The sequence below is a fragment of the Canis lupus genome, chromosome 4 (assembly GCF_011100685.1).
Source record: "Canis lupus familiaris isolate Mischka breed German Shepherd chromosome 4, alternate assembly UU_Cfam_GSD_1.0, whole genome shotgun sequence".
NCBI classification, from domain to species: domain Eukaryota; kingdom Metazoa; phylum Chordata; class Mammalia; order Carnivora; family Canidae; genus Canis; species Canis lupus.
In genome coordinates this window covers 42,577,755-42,598,975 of record NC_049225.1, presented here as the reverse complement: position 1 = coordinate 42,598,975, position 21,221 = coordinate 42,577,755, and the positions used below count along the sequence as shown (strand labels likewise).

The following is a 21,221-nucleotide window of genomic DNA, read 5'->3' as shown; positions in this document are numbered from 1 at the left end:
GTTTACTCATTTCATTCACTGACGGTTTTTTTTGTGTGTGCTGGCCTCCTGACATTATTTCATTTCACACAAACACACACACACACACACACACACACAAATGATTCATGTGTTTGGGAAAAAGCAAACAATTCAGAGATGAGTAGAAATAAATTTAATAGACCCTTTAGTCTTGTTCTCCTCATCAGCCCCCCCTTCATACTTCACTTGCGGGTAAGCAATATTGACAGCTGGTTATGGATTGTTCTGCGTCTCTTGTTAAGCTCATAGAAACATATATCCCCAATGGAAGGAGGGGAAAGAAAGGCATTTTGTTTTTGTTTTTGTTTTATAATCACACTGTACAGATTTCCCTGCATACATTTTTCACTGAGTGCATCATGGCCATCTCTCCAGATCAAAAAAAAAAAAAAAAAAAAAGAGAAAGAGAGAGAGAGAGAGAACACTCATTATTGTCCACAGGTGCTTAATCTGATACTGTGGTTTGGCCACTGTTTATTCAGCTTCTCTCTTACTGATGCATATTAGCTTTGCAGGGCTTTTCTAGTTCCTTCTCAACAAATACAGCCAATGTGGTGATAATCATCCATGTCCTTGTATCCTTAGTTTTCATTTCTACTGGTTAGAGTCCCAGAATTGCAGTTTCTAATCAAATGAAAGTAGTATTTATACCCTTTCTGAAGAGTCAGAGATTTGCTGACTACAAAGTAACAACATTCTAAAAAGCTTGGAGATTCAGAGGGAGGGTGGAGTCCACATGTACTAAGCGCAGAGCGTTCATCTCCATGTGCCACCTCATCAAATGTTCCCACTAATCCTAGATTGGGAGAACAGGGTTAGGGAGCACCCATCATACAAATGTGGAAATAGAGACTCAGAGCGAGGAAAGCCCTGGGGGATTCTGACACTTCAGCCCTTCTTTTAGGAGCTGATGAGCTGTCATCTTCTCATAGTTGCTACTGTAGGCTGAGCCACAAGCAGAAGATGTTCTGGAACAAGAAGACCAGAGAGATTCTGAAAGTGCGAGGGGTCTGTCTGGTGCCAGGGCAGGTGAATAGCATCTGAAGGCCATTTTTCTGCTCAGGAACGACCAATGTCATTAATATCTCTGTGTTTTCTTCCCCCTGCTACCAATTCACCAACATCCTGGCTACATCCACCTTTGACAGAAAAACAGAAGAGATTCACCTGTCTAGAAGGCCTAAGGGTACTCACGTAGCCTCATTTTCTTTCTTTTCTCTGCAGGCTGGGGAGGGAGCTGATGCCTTATGGATAACCTGTGGGCCCTGGGCCCCACTAGGTTGAATGGACAGAGTCTCAGTGGCAAAAAGAGTGGCCGGAGCACAGTGGGAACCTTGGCACTTCTCCATCTGGGGAAGCCTGAGGGAAGAAAATTCTTGGGCAAGTTCTGGGCCACTGGGCCAGGGAAGCAACTTCTGGCTTCTGGTCATTCAAATAACTAATTTGAATGGTGAAGAAAGGGACAGATTAGAGATGGAACAGGGCGAGGAAGCACAAACCAGACAGATGGTCTGAGTTAGCAGAGCTAGAGTCAGATGGTTACGAGGCCAGCAAGGGGCCATTCCAGTGGACTATTTGGATCTTATTTGACTAGTGGGCTAAAGAGACAGTGTGATCAGAGGATGACCCCATACCAATCCCAACCTCTGAGCAGTTGTCCTGAGTAATGGTAGACATTTGACTGTACATTTGGGTTCCCAGAGGCCCCTTTTCCCACATGATCTCACAGAATCCTTGCAAATTGCCAGTGAGGCTATATTTTTCAAATAAGGAAACTGGGATTGACAACCAAAGGCCATGGGAAACAGAGCTGGAAGGCCTAGCTTCCTGGCTGCTGAAGCAATCTGAAAACAGATTGCCAGGGGTCCTGAGACCCAGATCCTTCTCTTCCCACCCTTACCCCCTTTCCTGACAAAATGCACAGGTTTCAAGGCTAAAGCCACATGGACTCTAGTCTGACCAGGACAGAACTACTACTGGTAGTGGCTGGGGTACAGGAGAGAACAGAAGGCTTAGGGCTGTCTATTATCTCCAAATGTTAAAAAAAAGAACTCTAAGCCCTTCAGTGTTTGCTGTGTGCCAGGCCCGCCAGTGTAGATTCCCAGGCAGGCACCCCTCTTGAGGGCCAGGATCATCCTGGCTCCTTTCCTTGGCCATGGGCTAGGCACAGGCATTGCTGCTCTCTAACCCATGCTCAGTTACCTGGAGAGTGAAAGCACTCATGCTCCAGAACCAGACAGCCCTCAGTTCTGATCCTGCTTCAGGTACTGGCTGCTGTGTGCCCTTGGGCACATCACTTCACCTGTCTGAGCCTCAATCCAGGTCATCATTTGTAAAGAGCAGATAAAGGAATATCTTAAAGGGGGAAATACATAGAACAGTATCTATAAAGAGGCGCCTGGCTGGCTCAGTTGGTAGAGCATACACCTCTTGATCTCAGGAGCATGGGTTCAAGCCCTGCTGGGCGTGGAGCCTACTTAAAAAAAAAAAAAAAAAAAGCAGTATTTATAGAACACTTAGCTCAGGGCCTGGCAAGGAGTAATCAATAAACAACTACATTCATCCCTTCTGTGGCCCTTCTAGTAGGTTCTGTTGCAAGCACAGAGCAGAGGCTGTCAGATGTGAGCCTATACAAAGTTTCCTTGGACTATTGGCTAAAACAACAGACCTTCTGACTCCAAGGCCCGGGGAAGGCCCAGGAATCTGGCCGTCCATGGGCTCTAGAACCACAAGGTGGTAAGCAAGTTCCTTAGGCAGAGGCCAGAGGGGTCCAGGTGCAGTTCCTAAAGAACACCCTGGACTCTACGTGGTCTTTGGTGGCTTGGGAGATGTCCTTCCTGATGGACTCCATCATTATGCATCCCCTGGTCCTGCAACTCCTCAGGCTGCACTGGCCTCCCTCACTTTCTGGAGGGCTGAGAATGTGCACATGTAATCCCTCATGGTCCCTGGACCAGAGCAGCCCTTATTTACCAAGCAGGATGGGAATGGCTGGCCAGGGAATGGGGATTTCAGGAGGAGGCCAAGCATCTGAATTCAGTGCCCCTCTGCTTCCCCCTCTCTCACAGCCCAGTCCTGAGTCCAGCTCCAGCACAAGCAGCATGGGCCTCAGCATGCTGTCCCCAGGGTGTCCTGGAGAGCCTCCTGTGGTACTTGCTTCCCAAGCAGAGCCAGCCTGAGGTTTCCAAGGCTCCTGCTGCCCCCTTGAGGCCAGCTCCTGCAGTTGTTGCTCCTGGGTCCCATCTGTGCTTGGAAGATGGGCCAAGTCTGTCTGGGATAGCCCCAGAGAGTTAGGGAGGTCAAAAGGCTGGGAGTATTTCTGCTCCTGCATGTGGCTGCTCCCGCACCAGTGCCGACTGGGCACCCAGAGCCCAGCCAGAGCACACCTGGATGGCCACAGGGTACAGGTGAAAGGATCTATATCTTGTGTGTTGGGGGTTCCTGCCACTCCCCTTGACTTCCCCACCTGCAAAATGGGAATAATGATGATTGTATCCATACATGGCCTTTGAGAAAACAAGATGATTCCTTGGCCAGTAGGAGATTATAATTAACATGAATATAGCTAAGTTTCACTGAGCACATCTGATGAGCCCGGCACTATGCTTTCCCTATATCACTTCATTGAATCCTCCATAAAAACAAACTTCTGAAGGAAGAACCATTAGTATCCTTATTTTACAAAACAGGAAACTGAGGCTCAGCGAGTAGGCAATTTGCCCATAGTTATACGTAGTGAAAGGAAGAGCCAGGGTCACCGTCCAGGCCTGTGTGATGCCATACCCTGGGTCCTTCACCTGCCTCTGGCAAGTTTTCACCTCCACAGGCACTCGACATCTCTCTCTCAGCTCCCTCCCCTCCTTCTCTCTCATCCTTTCTCATTTTTCTGCTGCTTTGAATTGATGGTCAGCTTCTTCAGGTCAACAGCCCAGTACCATTGTCCTGGCATGGGGGACGCCCCAGTCTTGGTATGGAGCAGACACATGGAGTACTGGTGGTGGCCCACAGAGGGCTGCTCTAGAGGCGAGTTCAGACGACCAGGGCCAGAACCACGCATAGTCTTACTGTGCTTCAGACTGTGGGTGAGGCAGAAATAGGCTATTCTAGGTTTGTGGCCAAGGGGGACTCAGAAGAACCCCTGCCATACAGTGAGAACAACAACTCTCAATGATTAAGCCCTTACTGGTTTCTAGGCATCGGCAATACCTTCCCTCACTAAATTATCTGAAGTAACATTGCGGTAGCTTGCTCTGGCTGGGCCCGTTTTACAGGTGAAAAAAGCAAGTCTTGCTCAAGGTTACACAGCTATTAGATGGGACAGTCTGGGTCTGGCTTTCAAAGCCCGGTCTCCTGTCTCGCCTCCTGGGTCATCTGCAGGAATGTGCCCATTTGAGCGAAGTGTGTGTCCTGTGGTGGGGAACAGTCACCACACACATTGCTAGGGAGCCCTGTGTGCTCCTGTCAGTGTTCCCAGGATGGCTGGGGGTCCTCCTGGATCTTACCTTCCCCCTCCACAACTCTTCAGCCACCTCACACCCCAGAAGGGCCTCCCTCAGAGGCAACCAGGGGCTCTAGGTTCGGAGGGCCTGTACGCTTGTTCTTCCAGCCGCAGCAAGATGCATGGACTAATGGAGGAGCCTGCCCAGCCCAGCCCAGGGGTTCTGATTGCCTGGTTCTGCTGTGTCCTGGCACTACAGCCTTCCTGGACAATGGTCACTTCACTTGTGAAGTGGGGAAAGTGAGTACTGACCTCCCAGGGTTGGTGGGAGGATCAAGCAGCTAAGACCTTCGCGTGTTTGCCTGGCACACGCCCTGACAGGTGGTGGGCACTCAGTCAGGGCAGCTGCCATCATACTGCCAATTCACTGATCACCTCACATTGATCTGGAGTTTTCGCCTTTGAGAATGATAGAATGGGAAAAAATAATTAGGGATTGATTAATAAAGATAATTTAATCGTTAGCCAAGAGTTTTCAAAACAAAGGCTGTTTGGGACCAAATAGCAAACAGTGTCTGATTGCGACGTGGGAATCCCTGCTCTGAGGTCTTTGGACCTGGGGGTGGGAGGGAGCCAGGAAATGGAATCTCACAAAAGGGCTGGTCTGAGATTTGTCCTTGAGTCCATCAGAGGTCACAGGAAAAGGACACAGCATTGTGGTTTTTTAAGGGCAGTTATGAAATGGTTTCTGCTGACTGGTTTCCAGAACACCGTTCTCCTTCACTCTGAACCCGGCATGCTGGAGACAGTGATTTGAAAAAATAGCCTTGTTCCTGGTTCCCTGCTTCCTTGTTTCTGGCAGCAATTTCTGTTCTGCCCCAGGGCATGCCATGGCCAGGAAAGTCCTAATCTGGGAGTCAGGAGGCCTGGGCCATAGCTCTTATTCGCAGCCAGCTGGCAGTGTCACCCCAGGCAAGTCAGACCACTTCTTTGGACCCCTGTCTGCTCACCAGCAAAACAAGGGAGTTGAACTAGATGATGAGTTACTAACAGCCTTGACATTCTTGGATTTCTTTTCCGTGAATATTAAACCACTGCTTTCTCTTCCTGGCAGCTAAGAATTCAAGTGTAACTGGACTGTCTTTGCACCCCTATGTCTAGGGCAGGGCCTTTCAGAGTGGAAAGCTGGTGTTCTAGCCCCAGCTTGGTCATTTACTAACTGAGGGAGCATGGCAAGCCACACCTCATGGAGCCATTTCTCTGCCTTAAATTGGGGTTTAGTTCCTCCAGCACAGGGTGGTCGAGAGTGACAATACATATAAAGCCCCTAACGCATAGTAGGCCCTCAGAATCCTCTGTTGAGTGACATTCCCCACAAAGCAGTGGTTTGAACTGAACTGTTAGCTTGCAAAGTGGAACCCTGTTCCTGCTCCTGCTCCACTAGTAATGGGGACACTTTTTTCCCCATCAAAGAGATCCAGGTCCAGCAAAAGACATGCGTCACAGCACCAGCCCGCAGACCAGGAAGCATGGAGCTCTATTATTCTCTGTGATGCACTTGGAAAAAATTACAGATTTAAGCCTATTGATGCAAAAACCCTGATTTGTTCTCAAAACTAGAGCTGAATCCTTTACTCAAGAAGAGAATTCTCAGAGAAGCCAGTTGTTCTCTAAAATAAAATCACATAAAATTTTCTAATTCTGGACAATCAGGCCATTTCTCTGATACACCAACACCTTAGGTTTCAAGTTTCAAGATAGAAGTCATCTAAGGAAATACAAGCTCAACCTCTCATTTGATGGGAAAAGAAATTGAATATACTAAGTCCAAGGTAACAGACCATCATCAATTCAATGAAATGATTAAATTTACTCTGACTATACAGTATCGTATTCTCCACGTTCAAACAGCACTTTCACACATATGTGCCCACTTAATGACCCTATGAGGTAGACAGCAGTGTCTCTATTTAACAGTTGAGGAAATCAAAGTTCACAGTGTTGAAAGGATCAGCCCATGATCACCCGGCTTCGCTTCCTAATCGCTGTGGCTGACCCAGGACTTCTCCCCATGGCTGTGGGAAGCATCAGACTGATTCTGAAGAGAAGTAGATGTATTTGGGCCCCCAGGACCCAGAAGGTCAGCCTGTGGACATGGAGGGGAAGACTGTTAATGTCGGGGTGACTGTTGGGTGTGGGTACAGAGTGGTCACTCACATGCCTTGGGTCCAGGAAAATGGGCTACACCACTCCTAAAGGTTGTCTATGTGCCTAGGCCCATATCAAGTATCAGGGTGTCAGACAATGCAGCCCCTGCCCTTAAAGAGGTGATGAATCATTAAGAGACAGGGGTGACTTCCATGAATCAAATGGAGAAGAGTATTCAGCAATGAAAAGCCATGAACTACTGATAGACACAGCAAGGATGATTCCTGAAAATATTATATTGAATGGAAAAAGAGAAGCTAGACACAGCAGAATGCTTACTGATTGCTTTATATGAAACTAGAAAACGCGAATCTATAGAGATAGTAAGCAGAGCAGTTGGTTACCTGAGGCCAGGGACAGATGGACCAGGATGAGGCAAAGAGGAACTTTCTGGAAACTGTCTATATCTTGACTGCAGTGGTGATTACACAGTGTATACATTTTTGTGTAAACTTGTCAAAACTCATCGAAGTGTATATATGAAATGCATGTGTTTGTTGTACAAAAATTATGCCTTAGTAAAGTTGATTTTTTTGAAAACACACAGTTCTTGGTCTCTTGAAGCTTACAGTCTGGTGGCAAATATAGATATTGATAAAGTTATCATGTAAATAAATACAAAATAACCATGACTGAGATAAGAGTTATGAAGGATGTTATGTGGAGTATGAGAATGTGTCATAGGGACAGAGTCCATTCAGGTAGACCCGGAAAGCCTTCCCTGAGGAGGCAACATGGATGTGGACTTAGGGATAAGTGGACATGAACCAGGGGAGATGATGGTGGTAGAGTGAACAGCATGTGTTAAGGGCCTGTGGTTGAAGGTAATCTAATGAGGATCACTGAAAGGACAGTGAGGGAAAAGGAGGGAGGTGGTAGGAGATGGGTCTCAGGAGGTAAGACCAGATAGGAATGCTTTAGCCTGAGTAACAGTTTGTATTTTTCCTGAGAGAAATAGAAGTCCATTGAGGCATTTAAGTGGTGGTATGTCAATAATGTGACCAGCTCAGTTTATGGATTAACAGCACAGGGTTAGTACTCACCTCTCTCTCCTTCTGGCTGTAAGATTCCTTTTTTTTTTTTTTTAAGATTTTATTTATTTATTCATGAAAGACACACAGAGAGAGGCAGAGACATAAGCAGAGGGAGAAGCAGGCTCCTCATGGGGAGCCTTGATGTGGGACTTGATCCCAGACCCCGGAATCACAACCTGAGCCCAAGGCAGATGTTCAACTACTGAGCCTCCAAGGTGCCCTAGCTGTAAGATTTTTGAGATTAGAACCAAGCCTTAACAATCTGTGTAGCCACCACAGAAACTTCAGCAGTAGAAAATATAAACAGAGGCACAAGAACTGTTATGAATGAATGAATGAACCATTCCTCAGCACCCAGATAACTGTTTTTCTGGTCATCTGATTAAATTATAAATTTAGAATTTCTTCTCCCCAAACGGAAGACATGACCAAAGATAAGAGAACCACATCTTCATACTGTTCCACATGGACATCCACTTCCAGGAAGACATCACTCCCAACTCTTCCCCTCATTACTGGTCCCTCAGCAGGTCAGTCAAGGGCCTCTGGAGGTCACCTCACCTGTGCAGTAGCCTTATAGCCCCAGATCTCCTCTGCGCACTTCTGTGATCCAGATGCTGCTGCCCACCAGGCACGTGGCAGAGACATCCATCGCTCTCATGTCTTTGCTAGAATTGCCATCCTCTCTCAGAGGCACTGGGAGACTGCTTACAGCGTCTCTGAAGACCTAGCTCAGTGCCTGTGCCCCTGGAAGCCCTTCCTGTCCACCTCAACCCATTAGCTACCACGTTGTCCTGCCCCTAGGACAGCACTTGTCCCATAATATGTTTGCCTTGTTCCTTCCTTATCCCAAAACACAGTCCTCCCAGTGTTCTTACCTGCCCTTCTTGTGCCAAGCAGTGCCTGGCACAGAGTCGGGTGAACAGAAAGGAAAGGAAAGAGGTGGGCTGAGCTAAAGGGGGGCTTACGTAGATTCCCTTTAGAAAGGTAGTTGACTAGAGGGACAGGGAGAAACTATCACGATTTACTATCTCCCAAGGAGTTATCCAGTTTGGGAAAGACATAAAGGTCCCCTCAAAGCAGAGGGAAAATTATTTTTCCTTGTTCCCCTTGGGGTGGAAGAGTTTACCTCATCGTTTTTGTCCCATCTCCCCCAGACTTCGCAGTTAGCCGATGGGCAATTGGTGTGTGCATCTTGGCTTTAGTTGTGGAGCTCCCTGGGGCTCTCCCAGACCCCACTGGCCCTCTCCTCTGCTTCCCCTTGCTCTCTGTTCACGACCCTCTTCCCTCTGTCCAGAGTGGATGAACCCCCTTTGACACACTCACAGTGAGGGAACCAGGAATACCCCAGCAAGGCTGTGTCACCACCACAGGCTGGGGACGGACTCTCTTAAACCAAGAGACAAACTGCAAAATGACAAAGTTGCAAGATCCAGCACGAGATGAGTCCGTCTTCTTCCGCTGTTCTTTAAAGCAGATTCATTTCTCTTTTGACATTTTCATGGAAATGTAGATTTTCTTCCTGGCAAGACCAAGGGGTGAGGTTTAGAAGAAATGTAGGTTAAACTGGAAGGGGAAATGCAGTAGCTAATTAGGGGAAGATCATTAGCTTTGAGGTTAGATAAAAGTGGGTGCAGACCCCAGCTCAGTCACATCCGAGCAAACCTGACTTCGAAATAGCAGGCATGGCACACAGAGCCATGTTGGTAATGGTGATTTGTGTGGAGGGACTGTTTGCAAAACACCTTGCTGAGACCTTTATGTGCAGCTCCATTTAATTTGCATGGTAACCCTGTGAGGTAGGTTACATTTACAGAAAAGGAAACTGAGGCTCAGAACTGACATGGTTAAGAAAGGGAGAGGAGTTCCTCTGTAGTATTATGATTATTATTTGACAGCCTAAGCTCTAGGATGAGACCTTACATCTTGTATCAGAAAGGGTCTTATTTCCTCAACTAGACTATGATTTTTCTCAATTAAATGATTTGCATATCTCATTCACCTCTGTACCCCCCCCCCCCCAGTTCAGTGATGTACACATTTTAGGGGCTTATGAAATGGCAACCAATTAACATGAACAGGCTTTGGAGAGCCTGAAGCTCTGGCTTTTTAATAGCATAATCTCTCCCCTCTCTACCCATTAAAAAAAAAAAAAAAGAAAGAAAGTCATCTTAAGTGTGAATGTTCCATTATAAATATATCAAATGTAGAAAATTCAGAAAAATACGAACATAAGGAGAAAAAAATCATATATGATCTTACCATCCAAGCATATCATTTTGTCTTATTTCCTTCCTATCCAGAAATTCTTTTATTGGTCTTTATCTAAGAGATTCTTTATGTTTATTTTTTTACAGTAAAAAAGTACATTCAAACATTGGAAATGGGATAAAAAAGTGAAAAATAATATGTTACTTAGACTCTCACAACCAAGAGTTGATTCTTGTTAGCATTTTTGGCATATTTGACTTGACCTCGCTGCATGCCACTCTGAGGGGCCCTCATGGCAGCAGAGCAACCCCAACCCAGGCTGATATTAAGATCAGCCACGAAACCTCTGCAATCCACGAAACTAGACTGCATAAGGCAGAGGGGTTTGTCTGGTTGTGTAATCTAACACTGAACATGGAAAGTATAGGATCCCTGATTTATTCCTAGTGATCGCATGGTATTCCATTATACAGCTGAACTGAAAATCAGTAACCCGTTCCAAGTTGTGGGAGTAGAAGTGGTTTTCAATCAGTCACATTTGTAAGCACCCGTGAAATAAACATCTCCGCTGTTCCTCTGCGAACAGGCTCCCCAGGAACTGAGTCAGGGGGTGAGGTACCCGAGACAGCCAGACTCCGAAGGCTGAGATTCATCTGCCTCCCAGTGCTGTTCAATTCAGTATAAGCCTGAGCCACTGTGGGTCTGGTGGAGCAGATGGACTTAGCTTATTTGTAAGAGTAGGTTTCTGACCAGGAAATGACTTGGTGGGTTCCCTTGAGAGACCTCCTGTGACTTTCCTAGAGTGTTGGCTTTTGAGCTACCCTGTGGACAAAGACATGAGAACAGAGATAGCAAAATAGTAGAAATTGAAAATTTTAGAATTAATAGGTGCCCATGAAAAATGTTCCAACATTTCAGAGGAAGCAAAGGCAAAAAAATAATAAAAAGCTGCCTCTCTCTCTCTCTCTCTCTTTCTCCACACCCCCCCCCCCCCCCCCCCCCCGTTTCTCACTCAGATTCCCCATTCCCTTTCCAGGGGCAACTATTGTCCATAGTTTTTTTGTATCCTTCAAGAACATACAAACATGGCCTACACTTACACGATCATCTCTGTCTTTCTGCCTGTTATTCACTTGTCCAGCTATCTTTCTCCCATCGGTGTCTATGGCTCCTCATCCATCCATCCATCCATCCATCTCAAAGATAGAGAAGCTTAAATGAATGGTGGTCACAGATAAAGCAGTTCAGAAGGGTCTTTAGGAGGTAGAACCCTGGGTCCCCAGCCCAGCACCACCCTGCTTTGTAACTTTGGCCAAGATGCCTTACTTCTCTTTGCCCCAGATTCCTGATATAAGGGAGCTGTGGATGTGCCTTGAAAAGTGGAGACACGAAGGCCAACTCGAAAGTCGCTGGCGAGTCCTGCTCTCCCACTATCTGCGGTGAGGAACGACATCAGTGAAGGAGGGAGCAGGAGAGGACATGAGGGAAGCATGGTGGCCCAGGAGAGTCCACCTCCCAGCACGAGTTGGTCGTATTGGCAGCCCACAGTGCAGTGAAAGGGGACAGTGATATTTCATAAACATTACCTCACCAGTTTTGCAGGAGATAAGATGTTTGCTAAACTTTGTTGGAAGAGCAGGACCTCCCGCGTGACCACCACCAGGACAGCTACCTGTTCAGACCGGCTGCAGGGCCCTCCAGCTCACCTTGCCCAAAATACAGGAACCAGCAAATGGCATCAGGGCTATTTAGTGTAAATAGAGGCAAATGGTCTCGGGATAAAGGACAAAGCGGTCATGGCTGGGAGAGGGACGGTGGCCTCCTCACAAGTCAGTGTCTGTGAACACCTTGCAATCTGGGGTTTGGCCCCCTAATGTAGCACTGGCTCACTTGGGGGTGCCCTTTGGGATTGGGGTTTGCATCAGAACCTCCACGTGGCACAACCCCATTGGGAAGGATTTACATGGAGTGCCATGTGAAGGGTGCCCCCTGGAGTTATGTGATGGGGCAGCCTGGCAGGTGCGCAGGGAAACAGGGGCTCTAGGATCCTGAGGAACCTGATCTGGCCACCAGCCTCTTCACCCCTACCATTTACTCTCCTCCTCAAAACAGCAGGGTTCTTGGCTCTGTAATATTGATACTGGGTAGCAAACTTGAACCTTTTCTTATCAGAGCAAGACCTGGCTCTAGTTCCCACACCTCCCTGTTAAGGACAGCCAGGGCATAAGTAAGAGGCACTAACCGAATGAATGTTCTCTAACCCTCCACACAGAGTGGAAACATGGCTAATATACAGATCGGAGCCCAACAGAAATGCCTTTGGTAACTCTTGGGGCCCCCTAGACATGGACTGTGGGGCAGGCCACACCCTGTGTTCTTTTTCAATTCAGGTTCAGGTGTATAAAAAACTGGGGAAAGGCTAGCACAACTTTTTTTTTTTCTAACACAACTTTGAAAAAAAATGTCATCTGATGGAAATGTTTGCATGTAATGGACACTTTCTCTGTGGACTATGCGTATAACTCATTTTGAGATATCAAAGGTCTGGAATTGGAAGGCCTTAATGATCATTAGGCCTTGGCCACATTTCCTTCTACACTATTTTCCAAAGACAAAGGATTTAACCCAGTAAGTAGTGATGTCCCCATGGCACAAGGCAAGCACCATGGTGTGAGTGCCACTGAGAGGGTTCACTGTGTGGGTCTGAGGCTGTTTAGGAAACATGGACTGCAGGATGGTTCCAGCACCAAAGGCACATTCAGTTCCAAATCTGGGAAGTCCCTCCTGATGGTCTGACTGGACTGTGAGCAGAAATAGAGTCTGGGAGGCACACCAGCCTGGACAGTATCCAGGACAGCATGGTGTTTAATGCAATAAATTAAAAACCCAATTTGAGAGTCAAGAAATGTAATTCACATTGTTCAGTGAGCTGATAGCCTTGTTTCTCTGAGTCTCAGTTTCTCCATCTGTAGAATGGAAGTGATAATTCCTGATCTGTGAGGTTTTGATAAAAACTAAATGAGATAATGTTTTTGGGAAGTCCAGATCAGTGCCAGGAAAAAAAGTATATATATATATATAGTTCATAATTCCCAGAGGTCTCTTGAGCAAGGAAAACTGAATTGCTAAGTGAAAAACCAGGTATCAGATGGAGTTCTTTCTTGCTCTCTCTTCTGCCTCCAGCTCCACAGCTCTGGAATTAGCACCTCCCTCTCTGAACCTAAGTGCCTGGCCTACCCTGGCAGGCATTAGCTTGGGATCTGAGGACAAGCATGGGTGAATGACCTCCCTTGGCACTTATGTATAGCTTCTGGGCATGTGTTGTCTGCAGGTCTTACTAACTCTGACCAACAGATTAAACAGATGGGCGGATAGTACCTTTATTAGAACAAGTATCATTTGTGCAGCCCTTAGTGTTTGCCACTTACTTGCTGTGTGACCTTGAGCAAGTTACTTAACCTCTCTTAGCCTTAGACTCCTGATATGTAAGTTGGAGGAAATAATAATACCTATTCTCAGGGTGATCATGACAGTAAATCCAGCTCATTCATACTTAAAAAAAAAAAAAAAAAGACAGACAGTGCTGGATACATAGTAAGCCTCAATATAAAATTGTTAAGTGCCTCTGCTCCTCCTCACCACACATTGGTCCCCTCTGCCTGATGTTGCCCCATCCTTTCGCCCATAATGTCACACAAGTTGCCTCTCAGGGTCCCATTTATCCCAAACCCTCTTTCTGATTAGTTCATTGTCCTGATGGCTACCAGGGTTCTTGTCAATGCAATCATTGGTCCTTAGCTATTTGAAAATTCTGTTGAATCCAGAAGACCTATCTCTGTCCTCGTAGGCCCTGGGCCCATCTGTGTTTGGCTTTTGCATTCTGCGCTTCCTAATTCCATTTCTGGGGCTTAATTATGATTACACAGCTTCATTACATAGAGTTGATTTTAAGTAATGGCCCTAATTAAGAGTGAATTTTAATTAAGCTTAATCCAGAGCCTGCCTCCGATTGCCAAAGATTTGCAGCCTGAGAAAGGGAAAGCCTGCTGGTGCACAAAACTTTGACCTTCATGCTGCTGAGCCATGTTGGCCAGATGGGTCTGCTTGATTTTCTGGCCTCAGGAGCACACTTGTTCACCAGGCTGCAGGGATTAGGAACTACATCTCAACTTTTTTCCCCACCCAGCAGCACACTCAGAGACCTGGCAGTAAGGAAACAGCACACAACTAACTTCAAGGTAAGGGAGTCTGCACTTCCCAAGGCTTGGCCCAGGGGTCAGCATCTCTGTGGATGCCAAGCACATTGCCCACTCTGTCTTAGGAAATGGAAGAAAACTGCTTTCCTCCGGCTGCTCATAACACCCACTTTACAGATGGGAAAACTGAAGCACACAGCTAGTGAAGGCAGAGGGACGATTGGAAATCACATCTGTGAGTTTGGGAGACACCTACCTCCTTCAACCTCCTGCTCAGCCACCTAAAGCAGTGCATCCCAAGCGTTAGCCCTCCTATGCCATGCAGGTGAGTTTTGTCACACCCACAAACAAAATCTCTTAATAGTAGAAAACATCTTAATCCATTGGTCTTAAAATAAAACATTATAGCCTACCTTTAAAAGTGCCATCAGTCAAAGTTATAAAAACAAAACAATAAAAAATCAAACAATATTATTCATTGGAAACGGTTACCTTCTAAAGGCCCAACACTCAGGCCTGGTCTTTCTTTATATATATAAAAGAGAGAGAGAGAGAGAGAGAGATGAGGAAAATGTTAAAGACAGAGCATCCAATGCAGACTTTGTCCTTTATGTATTCAGAAGGATTGAAAGACAGTTGGAAAAATAATCGTACATTACTATGGGATCTAATATTATTTAAAGTCCGGTCCAGTGTCACCTAAGGTCAACTCTCATTTGTCTGAGACTTTTGGAGACACCTATCTAAGCCAACATAGCACATGGTTGCAGGCTTTGCATCTGATAACACTGCCCCTCAGCAGCTCCAAGGGTGACAAAATTCTGGCCAGAGTTCTAGCTCTTCTGTCCCCTAGGCCTGGCCCAAGGACAAGGTGTGGAAATTCCTTTGGTGTTTCCAGTGCAAACACGGTGAAATCAATATGCTCTCTGAGGCTGGGGGGGTCGCTTCAGCTGCAGAGGACCGGCCTGACCACCCCTGTCTTGAATGTCCTCGCCACACCAATCTTTTTTACCATACTGAAGTGCCCACCTTATAAAATCGGTCACTTGAGAAGCTAAGTTCTAAAAACATTTTGATTCTTCTAGAAGGAAACGGAAAGTGAAAAATGGGATTCGGTTACCTTGAAAATAAAAGGGGCGATTTCACTCGCAAATGCCATACTTTAAAAGTTCAACTTGAAAACAGCCATTCAGATGAGTCGGGGAGGAATAAAAGAAAATCATGTATTAATCCCCTTTCATTTACCCCTTCTGACAGAGTGTATCTTCCTTAGACTCAAAACCAGATAAATGGGCTTGAAACATAATTAAATAAGCACTTTATGACTTCTTTAATCCAAGCCATAGAACTTTTCCATTAAAGGTTGAGTATCTAGAAGCCCCATTTGCTGAACTGAACCAGTGACAGGGTGTTCTTCTGAATGGAGCTGGAGCAGGTACTCTTCACTCTTTTCCAAACAGATTTGGGGTGAAGTTACAACCAAACCCTTGAATAGAGCCAAAGACTCTTAGATGTAGCTGCCTAGTATATTCCTACTTTTTACACCTGGAAAACATCACTAGAAAAGAAGAGAGGAAAAAAAAAAAAAAGACAGCCTTGACTGAAATAGAAAAACATTATGGAAATTAACTTATGCCAGGCAACCAAACAACATAATCCTACGACATAATGGGATAACATAATTATCCCATTAAAACCACTACTCATTCATTTTTTCTTCATATTTTTATCCTTGGCAGTGAAGTGGTTTTGTGACCACCATTGATGGTTTCTTAAGGCGCACTTAGCATAATTTTCTCCTTCCATGAATAACTACAGCCAGAGCCAGATGGCCCAGGGGATGAATTTCTACTCTGCAAGTTACCAGTGGTAGAACTTTAGTCCTCACTGTCCCCATCTGAAAAATCGGGCAATAGTAGCACCCACCTCATTGGGATTGTTGTAAGGATTAAATGAGAGAGTGCTTAGCACAATGCATGGCACACAGTCAGTGCTCAGTGGACAGCTGATGGTTGATAGCAACCCTGGCTCAAGCTTGTGTCGTGGTGTATCTCAGCAACTACTGACTTGCCTGTTGAAGGAAGAGGCTCCTATGCTCAGAAGTATTCAGAAGACCTGCAGGAAGGTGGTGAGAGACTGAACTCCTCCTTGAGTCTTTGAGACGCTTCTCTGTCCTCATTTCAGTTTTCTGCCCACCGCATGGGCCAACGAGCTCTAGCCATAGCTGAAGCAGGTGCCGATTGCTCTCCTGAGGACCTGCCTGGCGGGATGGGGTCATGTGTAGCACATAGAAGAAGCGTGTGCTCAGACCAGCTCCCTCCTGGAAATCCATTTAGATTGTGGATCCAAAGAAAATTCTTCCAGGCTTCATGGCACAATGCCCCAACCTGCACACATATGCATTTCTTTCTCCCTATACATATTCTCTGCACATCTGAGCAAAAACCAGTCCATGCAAGTGGCATCTTGTGTGGGTAGTTGTCCAGCCCTATGATAAAATGTACTGTTTCTCCCTGAGTGAAGCTTAATGTGCCTCAGCCTGGGGATTTATACCAAGCAATAAAATCCACAGAATAGAGAAATGCAAATAGATTGTAGAATATAATATTATCATTGTCAACATAAAAGACTTTTATTTACTGCCCCCCAAAAGAAAATACACTATAGTGTCATTTGTTTCGGGGAATGCAAAAAAGGTTTCAACAACTAACAGGGCATGTTTCTGAGCAAAATACACCCCGTATATGATGTTGAAGCACATATTGTCAGTGGCCACTTGTGTGTCTGTGTTCTTACAAACAAACCTGTGGAGTCAAGCTACAGAAGGTCACTTCCAGCCTGCCTGTCTGAGCCAGAGGCCACCTACTTGTCTCCACAAACAAACCAAACAACATAGATTTACTCGGAGGAAGGCCCTGTGAGGCCGGGTTTCAGTACCTCAGTACCTCATCCTCAGTCCCTCAGGATGAGGCACTGCTGACCTGGCTTTCTGAGGTCTAGGGATGCATGAGATGTTGAGTGAACGGGGGATATGTGCTGCTTTCGGCAAGGAGAAGTTGCAGCAGAGCAAAGATAGGAAGCAGAGACTCGCTCTAATCTTTTCTCTAGGACATGTCCCCCACACCCAGTGCTAAAAGACACTCCATCAACCCTTTTGTTGCACAGGACACTGACATCTAATGAGACCAACTATTTCTATGGATTTGTTTGAATACTAAATGTGTTATTTTATTTAGCAATTTGGGTGTCATGTTAGACCTGGCCACAGTTACAGTTTCATTTCTATCTGAGGCAGAAGGATCTGAATTTCTAAGGCTTTAAAAAGTAATAACTACCTGAACTATGTTTTATGTAAAGATACATTCTAGCTGATTCTCTCATTAGTCTTAAGAAATGTGCGACATTAGTATAGCCACAGTATAGATGAGAAAACAGAGGATTGAAAGAAGTAAAGTGCATTATCTGTGGTCACCCAACGTGGGAGAGGAAAAACTGAGATACAAAGTCAGGTCTGTCTGATGCCAGAGACATTGGCTCTGAACTCTACACCAACCTGCATACTCCCCCACACGGAAAGCCTCTATGCAACCTCTGCTGGGTGCCCCAACTTGGGCAGGTCACTCAGTCTTCACAGGTAAGGTAGGTATTATAGTTTCCACTCACAGATGAGAACTGATGCTCAAGAAGGAATGCATTTGCCCAAATCACACAGATTCTATGGAGCGTGACCAAGATTTAGACCCTAAGCCATGATTCCTAACCCTATGAGGTATAAAGTGACAACCAGGTGTGATGGTTCTGCTTGTTCCAGAAAACCACATTCTGAGTAACAGTCCTACATGTTGGACAAGTTTTGTAAGTTTCAGCAACCAAATCAATAACCTCACGTCACATTCAAAAATTTATATTTTTTTACTTACGGCTCATTTGGACAAGGAATGTCTCCATATTTGAGAAGATGGTTCAGAAATGAGCTCCTGGCAGTCCCTAGGGTTTATGCATCCAGGATGGGCTAGAGCCACTGGAGGGGGGCATGACAGCTAACTTCAATTAAGGAAGGAAAAGAGAAAATCCCAACCCAGAGAGGAACCTGGTCTCCCAGATCCCAGGGTTCAAATGCCCTGATCCTAACTTGGTCCTAACTTATCCACCACAGAGCCCCTCTTGAGCTCTCACTATATACCCCAAAGTCATGACGGGGCCCAAAGTATAGTAAACTTCATCAGTTTGCCTTTGTTGGGACCCATCATCACAGGGAGATCAAAATGGGAAAGGATTCATTTACTCAGGCTACAAATATTGGTGCTTAAATAAATTGGTGACCACCATGTCATAGGCTAGGGATCCAGTGGAGAATAACACAGTCACGTTCTCTGACATCTGGGGCTTATAGCCTACTCGAGGAATACAGTTAAGAATCAGATACAGATAAACCAGACCTGCTATCAGATAGTGCTAAATGTCAAGAAGACAATAAAATAGGGGTTTGATATTGGGGGGTAGGAAGTAACACTGGATGCAGAGGTCAGAGAAATCTTCCCTGAGCTGGTAACTATGCTGTGACCTGACTGCTGGGCATTCCAGGCAGTCCTGGAGAGCCTGTTTTGGATGGTCACCATGTCAGAGTTTCCACAGTGACATGAAGGTCACAAGGATCCCCAGACTCTAATTTCAGTCAACAATGAATCACAGTGACTCTGCACGTACCACCATCCTTTCTCCAAACCCCCACCACACCCACCACACCCAGGATGGCAATTTGTTTGACCAACAGGGAAAAGATTATTCCAAAATACACTTGGTGTAAAGCTGCAGTGTGGAAGGTGGGGTCTCCAGCTCCCCTTTCACAGTAGAATCTTTAGGGATCCAGCTGCTGTCAGGGCCTTGCTCCTGGAGTTTATTTCCACAAAGTCTGCCTCTTGACATTTCCGCATGATAAAAGAAATGGAGGCAGGAGTCTTTACTGCGGATAGAGGATAGTTAGCGTTTGCAAGGGCGAAGGGAATGGACATTACCTGAACTCTTCTATGTGCCAGTCTTGCACTGGACACTTCACCTGTGAGGTCTCTGTCAAGCCTGGGAGGAAGGTATTAAAAGTACCATTATGACAGCCAAGGATATTGAGTCTCTGAGAAGCAAAGCAGTTTCTTCAAGGTCACACAGCAAGAAAGTGGCAGAGCTGCACTAATAACATTATATCACTAACACATTATTAATTATATTATGCTAATTACACTAATGAAATGCACTGATCTTTTACTAGGTTTCAGGATCCTCGTCATATGCCTTAGCACCTCGCAGGGTTTCACTGAGTCCTTACCATAAATGATTAGTATTCCCATCTAGCGGATGAGAAGACTGAGACTCTGCAGGTGAAGTAGCCTGCCCCAGGTCACTCAGGCCCCCACGTGAGAAAGCCAGGATTCAAACCCAGATTTGTCTGATGCCCCCTTCTTTGTTTCAGAAGGAGAGACTGATGTCAAAGCAGAAAAGGATGGAATCATTCCATATTAAAAGGGACTAAACAAATATGACAACTAAATGTAGAGCCTGTTTCTGGACTGGAAACGGAACCGAAGGGAGAAGTGCTATCAATTACGATTCATGCTGACCAAATTGGAGTGTGAATGGTAGACTAGATAAAAACGCTGTATCAGTCTTGATTTTATGATGTTGGTGACTCTGCTGTACGTAAGACAATACCTTCATACTTAGGAGACACAGTACAGTGTGCAGAGGTAAAAGGCAACCTCTTCGTATGGCTCAGGTAAAGTGTGTGGACAAGTGCACGTGTGAGAAAAATAGGCAAATGAGGTAAAATGTTAATGATCGATGAATCTAATTGATATATTCACTTTTCTATATGTTTGAAAATAGTTCTAAATAAAAAATTAAAAAGCAGGAGAAAGGGAATTGCCAGATGTTGTATGATCAGCTTGTAGGTATTTCCTGAATCCCACTCCAAGGCTGTTTCGACCCTTTTCTGTGTCCTAATTCTTCTCCTCTGTCTGAAATTCTACCATTATTCGTTCCTTCAACTTTACATGTCCAGTTTTCAAATGCATATACTTTCGAGAGTTGTCATTCATATCTTCAGAAGACTGATGTGAGATATTAATATTCACTGTTATTTATTGAACATTACACGCTGGGCACATGGTAAGCACCTTCTCTACATTTAATTGACCTAATAGTCCCAAAGGACAAAGAAGTTAGTTACTCTTACTATCTTCATTTTAGAGACCCAGAAACCTGGCACGGAGAGTGTGGTAACTGGTCCCAAGTGCCTCAGCAAATAGACAACAAAGCCCAGGTTTGAACTGAGACATGCCTGAGTCAAAGGCCCAAACTCTTCACTTCTATAAACGTGTAATATTTCAAACAAGTAAACAGTTTGCTTTCATAGCAGAAGAATAAACTAGATACCAATTAATACACCTGTTTGCGTTCTTCCCAAGATGCACAACTGATTTCCTAATCTTGACTCAGTATCTGAGGCACCACTTTTATGTGATGGGTCAGTAACTTTCATTTTTTGGAGAAGCATCTTTAAAAGGTATCAAGAATGACTTCCTGCCTTGGGACATCAGCTGGCTTCTGAGCAACCACGGGGAATTTAGAAATCTCTAGCAACTTACCAGATGTTATTATTACCACTATCAGGCATCTGACTTTCCCAAGGCAGTCTTCTTGTCAAATGGCTATCCCACTGACAGACCACAGCTCTTCCCAAGTGTGTCGGAAAACACAGATCTCTGTGGCTGACAGCTCATGAGGATCCAAAGTCAGAACCCCGCTTGGAAGCTTCCCCACCACCCCAGTAGCCAAATATAAACTCTTGCAGAACATATATGTCCCTGAAAAAAAATCCTTTTTTTTAAATATTTGATTTATTTATTTGAGAGACAATGAGCAAACAAGAGAGAGAGAACAGGAGCAGGGGCAGGGGTTGGAGAGGTAGAGGAAGAAGCAGGCTCCCCATTGAGCAGGAAGCCTAGAGCCTGATGTGAGGCTCCATCCTGAAATTCCAGGATCATGACCTGAGCCAAAGGCAGATGCTTAACTGACTAGCCACCCGGTGCCCCAGTCCTTAATTTTCTAGTCTTATCTCTT

General features: G+C 45.4%; 2 long non-coding RNA genes across 3 annotated transcripts in view; one reads left to right on the top strand and one right to left on the bottom strand.

Moving 5' to 3' along the window:
- LOC111095549 overlaps window positions 1-14,510 on the top strand; it is a 40,541-nt gene extending 26,031 nt beyond the window's left edge. Inside the window, exons 5-9 of one of the 2 annotated variants that reach the window (XR_005358210.1) lie at window positions 1,246-2,757; window positions 4,628-4,759; window positions 11,254-11,351; window positions 14,102-14,150; window positions 14,234-14,510. This is a non-coding gene — a long non-coding RNA (uncharacterized LOC111095549). Of the gene's footprint in view, window positions 1-1,245; window positions 2,758-4,627; window positions 4,760-5,932; window positions 7,125-11,253; window positions 11,352-14,101; window positions 14,151-14,233 lie in introns of those variants that run through there. The other variant, XR_005358211.1, reaches the window with a different exon arrangement.
- LOC111095550 lies at window positions 4,956-16,624 on the bottom strand. The gene is made up of 2 exons (XR_005358213.1): window positions 16,035-16,624; window positions 4,956-9,223 (listed from the first exon to the last, which is right to left on the bottom strand). It is a non-coding gene; the product is annotated as an uncharacterized LOC111095550 (long non-coding RNA).
- Window positions 16,625-21,221: the final 4,597 nt, after the last annotated feature.